This window comes from Mytilus californianus, unplaced genomic scaffold, assembly GCF_021869535.1.
Source record: "Mytilus californianus isolate M0D057914Y unplaced genomic scaffold, xbMytCali1.0.p SCAF_3, whole genome shotgun sequence".
NCBI lineage: Eukaryota > Metazoa > Mollusca > Bivalvia > Mytilida > Mytilidae > Mytilus > Mytilus californianus.
Genome location: NW_026262679.1, coordinates 50,875,183 through 50,883,064, shown reverse-complemented (window position 1 = coordinate 50,883,064; position 7,882 = coordinate 50,875,183). Strand labels below are relative to the sequence as shown.

The 7,882-nt window shown below is 34.0% G+C and overlaps 1 long non-coding RNA gene across 1 annotated transcript; it reads right to left on the bottom strand.

Annotated features, from left to right (window-relative positions):
* Nucleotides 1–4,575: 4,575 nt before the first annotated feature.
* Nucleotides 4,576–6,036, bottom strand: LOC127733571 (uncharacterized). The gene is made up of 2 exons (XR_007997120.1): nt 5,777–6,036; nt 4,576–5,045 (listed from the first exon to the last, which is right to left on the bottom strand). It is a non-coding gene; the product is annotated as an uncharacterized LOC127733571 (long non-coding RNA).
* Between the last annotated feature and the right edge of the window lie 1,846 nt (nt 6,037–7,882).

Sequence of the window (7,882 nt, the reverse complement as noted above, 5' to 3'; positions counted from 1 at the left end):
ATCCGGAAACGCTATGCACCTCTTATGCAAGTAAATACTCCAAAAATGAAAAAGTTCAACTTTCTCCTAAAAGAGCAAATATCAATAAAAATCAAAACCCTGACCACATGCTAACCTTCAATAACAGCCAGCAAAGTGAAAGCTTCCTAAATTTCAAACTGTAGGAGGAATTATCCGGAAACGCTTTGCACCTCTTATGCAAGTAAATACTCCAAAAATGACAAAGTTGACTATCTCCCAAAAGAGAAAATACTAATAAAAATCGAAACCCTGACCACATGCACACTTTCAATAAATGTACAAACAGCCAGCAAAGTGAAAACTTCCTAGCATTCAAACTGTAGGAGGAGTTATCTGCAATAACTATATACCCAAAATGGGACGGACGGACGGACGGAAGGACGGACGGCGGAAGGAAGGACAGACGGACGGACGGAAGGGGTTAAACAATATGCCCTCCGCCAAATTTTAGTTGCGGGGGCATAAAAAAACTGCAAGTAAATTTCATAAAGGGGAAGTCCATAAAATCTGATAAAATCAAACGCTATCAATCAACGGCACAAGTGAAAAACAACTGCCATATTCCTGACTTGGTACATTTTACCTAGTTTTATAGCTATCTAAACCTCCCACTTGTATGACAGTTGTTTATCAGAGAGAAACCAAATCCGTCGCTGCTCTGAGTATACGTTAACAGAGCTGTTAATCAATCTTGACCAATCCGAGGGTTTGAAAATCAAGAAAATGTAGCACTGATATGATGTCAGGTATTAACAATATTGTGGGATGGTGAAATTTCAATGGTTTGTATGTTTATATTTCTTACTTTCAGATTTATATATTCATCTGTTTAAAATTACTGTTTTGATAATAAAATATTCACTGGAACAGATTTATTGGATCTGTTTACTTATTTACAGAATAGAATCTTATTTCAATAATAAAAGAATGAAGCAAGCTGTTTTGTTTATCTTATATGGTAATTAAGGTGATGACCTGAGTTCTGATATGTGAACCCTTTGAATGTCTATTCATTGTATTGATGGTCAGTTGAGGTCATTTGTCTATTTCCATTGGTCATTTAAACCACACTTATGTCTGTGGAGGGAAATCTCTCTGTTCTTAAAAATATTCCTTTGATTGTATTCAGCATGAAGGCAGACATTTTGAGTTATACGCAATCTTTTATATTCTGGTCTCCATTTAAGGCTTTATACTCAGCTGCTGTTTTACTTTGTAACCATATTCTTCATTAAGATAGGTATGGTAGTTACTAACATTATAACGAAGAAGATGTGCAATGAGTATCCAATGAGACAACTCTCCATTCAATTCACAATGTATAAAAAGTTAACAATTATAGGTCAAAGTACGGCCGTCAACACAGAACATTGGCTCACACCGAACAGAAAGCTATAAAGGGCCCCAAAATGACGAATGTAAAATAATTCAAACAGGAAAACCAACGGTCTAATCGATGAAAAAACAAAAAACGAGCAACACCTATGATTGTCATTTATTTAAAAATTCTAGTATATTTGAGATGGGTAAATTATTGACTGATGGATAATACAGCTAAACTGATAATATGATTAAAAACTATAGAAGTATTAAAACTTAAATGAGTTAAATTCAAAAACCATTAAATCAAATATAAACTATCTAAAAATGTTTTTATCATTAAACTAGAAATTGTTAATTAAAAGTAGGATTTCATGTACAATCAGTGTACATGTGTAAGTGTAAAATTTTGGGTCACAATAGTTATAATCCTTATTTTATATTCAGGTGTTACCAGGTTTTTAAGGGGTAATGTTTGATTCCATCCTTTGAAGGGATATTATTGGTTTGACCTTCGTATCTAAGTGTGAGTAAAGCATTGATTTGAGTTTTATATGATTTGCAATCAATGTTTATTTTCGTTGCTTATTATTTTGTTTGATTATGCTTATTTTTAATTGCTTTGCTTTTGCTTAACATTAGCTATTTAGTTTGTTTCGTGTAGAATATAGTATTGCATGTAATTATATTTTCAAGACATTATTACATAATTGAATAGTGTCAAATAGATGTGAACAAAAACACGATTGTTATACCTTAACAGGATGCCGCCCTGTTTTGCAGATTTGACCTTTGGTAAAAGGCCATGGTTATTACTTTGCTGGGCAACATTCTAACAGCGCCTGCATATTGATTTTGCATATCCAAGTTGTTGCGAGACATTTCAGAGCTTTTCATGATTTTCTTGATAAAGGATTGATACTTACAAGGAAGCTTTTGAAACAGGGATAACTTAGAGAAATATTAAAATAATCTTTTCGGAAGTTTTACGGACGCTAGCATGATTTCATTGATTGTTATGGAATGTATTTGTCAAAGACGACAGTATTATCTTCAAAATCTCCAAACGGGATAGCACATCTTCATTTTTACGGAGATGTTGTTTACCGTGCACGGAAATTTAGAAACGATCCTGGTAAACTTATCGATCCTTTAAATAAACTTATTCTAAAAAGTTACCAATTCAATACTGTCATTAGATCTTTGAATATTATTTTTATTGGTATTAATATTGATTTTGTTATCAGTAAATTAAAAGCAAACTAAATATTATTGTTATATACATATGCACTTTCATGGATCTACAATCTGTCGATTCCTGTATCTTGGCATTGCACAAGGTCATGTATTTCTTTGACTGTTTATGACGTCTTTACACTAATTCCTTTGGATGTTGGATGTGTACTGATTGATAATTTAGTTAGATGCATGATTTTTTTTATTAGTTGTTATTGGCTTTGAACTAGCTGTCAGTAACTATACGAGTACTCTCAGATCTGTACTTAGTGTCTTTTTGTTGTTGGGATGTACAAGTACCCGGCCACGTCCACTCTGTGTTTTTGTTATATGTATTTCTATTTGTATCCATCTGATGAGTTAAGCCGTTTTCAACTGATTTTTATAGTTCGTTCTTATGTTGTACTGTTACACCACTGTCCCAGGTTAGGGGGAGGGTTGGGATCCCGCTAACATGTTTAACCCCGCCACATTCTGTATGTATGTTCCTGTCCCAAGTCAGGCGCCTGTAATTCAATGGTTGTCGTTTGTTGCTGTGTTACATATTTGTTTTTCGTTCATTTTTTTGTACATCAATTAGGCCATTAGTTTTCTCGTTTGAATTGTTTTACATTTGTGATTTCGGGGCCTTTTATAGCTGACTATGCAGTATAGGATCTGATCATTGTTGAAGGCCGTACGGTGACCTATAGCTGTTAATTTCTGTGTCATTTGGTCTCTTGTGGAGAGTTGTCTCATTGGCAATCATACCACATCTTCTTTTTTATATTAGCTACAATCCAGTATTGTTTTCTTCAATTGTGACAGTCTTATCGCATGAATTTACTTGCTATGATCAATATGACAGGTGCTACTACTGGGACAAGCTACTACTGGGACAGGAAATTCTTTGCCGTCCTGAGTACCTGATATAACACTATGTATTTTGTGAGTTTCTTCCTACTTTGTTTCCTATGTAGTGTTTTAAAGACTGTTGTTTTTCTTTTTTGTCATGGTATTGTCTGTTATTAATTTTTTTTGTTTATTGATTATCCTGTTGGTATCTTCTGCCGCTTTTATCGGTAGGGGTTGGTGCATTGCGAACGAATAATTTAAACATATTTCAATAAAAGCGGGATTGTTGTGTTCAAGAGAACAAATTATGCCTCTCCCTCTCCCACAGAGCACAAAGACACAGTAACTTGATATATTGCCACTGATTGTGTTAATTGTACATAATTATTTTGTCCCCTAAAGACAGACATAACGGTCGCCATTTTGCAAACATTACGTGATGTAAAGTTCTGTATAAAAGAGACAAAAGATAGTAAAGGGACATTCAAACTCATATGTCAAAAATAAACTAACTATTCCATGGCAAAAAAAGAAAAAAAAACCTAAAGACAAACAACAGTAGACAAAACACAACATAGAAAACTAAAGACGAGCAACCCGAACTCCACCAAAAATCAGGAGTGAACTCAGGTGCTCAGGAAGGGTAAACAGATCCTTCTCGACATGTGACACCAGTCTAGTTGCTCATTTAAGTACACATCCGGTGATAAATCTAATTCATTAAGCTCATTCGGGGAAAGAGTACAGGATTGTGGTTACAACAATTAGAACATATCCGTCGTCATCTCTTAAACATGCATTCCATAATGGTTAACCAACTCGTGATGTTATTAAAGTCTATGTATCTTGATTGAAAATCATTACCCAAAATTTAAGATGACAACATTCAACAACCCGGAATATAAATCAGTAAAACCATTGCCTTCAGACGATATGTTGAGGTTTAACAACCATAGATAGATTCCAGGGTATGCTGCGGTTGTCTTAAAGCATAAAAACGAAAATAAACAATAAACAAGCGACGAAGTATGTCCACCTAACGAATAATTGAATACTAGTATTCGGTTACTAAGATGTTGTTGTGGTCAGTTTATGAACTTTTGTTATGTAAAAAAAAAATAAAGATGGAAGAATGCTCAGGCGGGCTGACAAAAGGACAGGTGGTCTGATAGTTGTAAATTAATATCTCAAGTGTATTTAAAAGAAGAAAGACCATCAAATTATTCGATGATTTTTTATTTGGTGCATCTCACTTATATATAATGGCCAGAAAACATCGTGAAATTATCACCATAAAGCTGCCCTCAACTTCGTGGATGACTGACCCAGATGCGATCGCCTTCGTTCAGTTCAAGGATGGTTTGAAGAGATCCCGATGTATATTTATCATAAGCAGCATGTCCCCTTACAACAACTATGTTGTTCAATCAGATCTAATTCGAGCCACTCGTTCCTATCATTACTGGCAATGAAATTCACTGCAAATTCGTATGTGCCTTTTCATGGAACAGTAAACACTCCAGAAATTGCGTCATAACCACCTCCGATGTTTGTTTGTATAGCATCAAACTTTACTACGTGATTCTTTCTTAAGTTGACAGTTTTAGATAATGTTACAAGAAATGCCGGTTTATCTGAAAATGTAAGATTAATTATTGTGTGTCACACTCCATAATATAATAAAACATTTTAAAATTGTATCACAGATTTACTTTTGTATATATTTAATGTTAATATATTTGAAATATGAAAACGAGTGATTGTTTACAAACTTAAGGTATCTGCAATAAATAAAAATGATTAAAATTCGTTGTACCAACACAAGACAGCATAATAAAATCTTTAACATAAAAGACAAGTATATGTCCATTAGATGTTTAATGAATTTTGCTCCTTTTACACATTCTAGGTATTTATACCATAAAAATTGGTCACAATCATATGTACATAAAGCCCAAGGACGGAGATAAGAATAGGATATTAGTATAACCCTCTATGCAATGTGTTTGTTTTATTGTAGAATCAGTAAGTTTAATAATATGGACCATTTAAACATTCCTTAATTGTCATTTAAATCGATTTTCGATAAAAACTTGCTCTAATTTTCAACATTCCTGCTTGTAATCAAGAAAAATTCCTTTTTATCTTTCTAAATAACTAATTATTCTTGCTTTGTTAACGTTCATAAATGGTTATATCAATCGTACGAACATAGTTTTTTTTTCACTCCATAAAGCTGATATAGTACGGTATTTTCATGGACAGTCGCGTTTGTACTTCCAAATAGTATTTAGTAGGTATATATTTCAGCGCCAATCGAAAACCATGTTCCAATACTGACATAAAAAATTGGTTGAATACTTACATGATTGACGCTTTTCCATTTCGTATATCAAGTCTTCAAGTACACCAGCAGATGCTAAATTCGAAACCATGCATATTACAAAACTATACAGTAGCATCATTTTCAGTGATTGAACCGAATCAAAAGGATGATTAATCAGAAAGAATGACAATATTTAAAACGACGTTATGTCTAAATGCAATGCTGGATATCAGTGAATGCGTACGTGTTAAAGATATTCGACACCATACTATTTTGTAACATATTTTGTTTTGTGCAACTTTAAGGAATCAAATAACTGGAAATACTCATGTATGTGAAGTTAGCAGCCGGTTCGTTATTCGATATTCGATATTCAATATCCAACCGGCTGCTACCTTCACATCCATGAAATACGTACTCATAGTAAAATAACGTTTGATAAACTACACAATATTTCAGATCGTACAAATCAAAACACAAAGAGGACAACTACAAGGCATAAAACAAGACATAGTCTTAAAGTTGTGATTTCGTGGTATGACAATCTTTATCAGGACTGAACACTTATTTGTCTATATAAACCATTTAATGTACAAAGCATAACGACATATAACATAAAATGTCTTAAAACCTTTAAACTCGAACAACACACACGCACAAACACAAACAGGTACGTAATAATCAAGTGTAAAATCAATTTACCTTTTTACTGCTTTTATCTCGTACGAAACTACATCTGATATAGATTTATTATCTTTATGTTTTATACTCACATACTGATAAATTTCTTATTGCTTAATGTTCAATTTTTGCAACAAAAACAACAAATAGTCTATGCCAAGTAAATTTAATGTCGTTTAGGCAAAAGTGTAATACCTCTTTTATGATGAATCTCTCAATGTAGTTATGCAATATTGGAGGTGGCCAAGAACATAACCGCAAACAACTTATTTTCGGGATTTTTGTTTATTTTTATTTTTAAGTTTATCAAGAGAAAAATGATCATATAATAGAAAGGTAATAACTGATTACTTTCTACATTTGAAGCGATAATAAATCGAATGATTTATATTCTGCATTCAAGTAATAGTTATACACCGAAGGATAGGTGTGTCTGGATAAGAAACCCCGACGGCCGGAGGCCGGATGGGTTTCTTATCCATACACGCCGTATCCCTGGTGTATAACTAACTTACACCCAATGCTAAACCCTATATTTGTTAACATTGAAAACAAACTGACAACGCCATGGCCAAAAATAAACAGAAAAATAGACAAATAATAGTACAGATGACACAACATAGAAAACTAAAGACTAAGCAACACGAACCCCACCAACAACTGGGGGTGATCTCAGGTGCTCCGGAAGGGTAAGCAGATCCAGCTCTACAAGTGGCACCCGTCGTGTTGCTTATGTTATTACAAATCCGGTAAATAGTCTAATTCGGTAGGTCACATTCGTGAAAAGGGAAGGGTATTGTAGTTACGACATAAGGAACATATCCGATATCATCTGTGAAACGGTTATTCCATAACGGTCAACAAACTCGTGATGGCGTCCGTAAAATTTACGAAGGGATGATTTCAACTTCACCACTTGGAACTCTTGGTTTAATAGCTTCCTTGTGAGCAGCAATCCTCTATCAGGGAAATCATGATAGGAAATACAAGCCCCGGAATATCGTATCAATTGGGAGATATATACTCCGTATGCAGGCGCTGCTGGAATGTTGCTACATAGAAATGGAAAGTTCACAATTGGGAAGCTGAAATCATCTCTTTTGTCGTAAAGTTTTGTTTTCAACCGACCCTCATTGTCAATTTCTAGTAAGTCAAAATATAAGGCAGACGTAAATGTATCTGTAGTATCCTTTATCTCTAGTTCGATGGAATAGATTCGTTCAAGATAGTCACCAAATGTTGTATTATTTAGTGAGAGAACATCATCTATATAGCGGAACGTAAAGTTAAAGGATATTGATAACTTCTTATCTTTCTTCCTAAGAAGTTCCTGTATGAAGTCAGCCTCATAATAATAAAGAAACAAGTCGGCAAGAAGAGGGGCACAATTGCTTTCCATTGGAATTCCAATTTAGTTGATAAATATATAAGCTTCAATATCGTCATCAACTAAGTCAACATCTG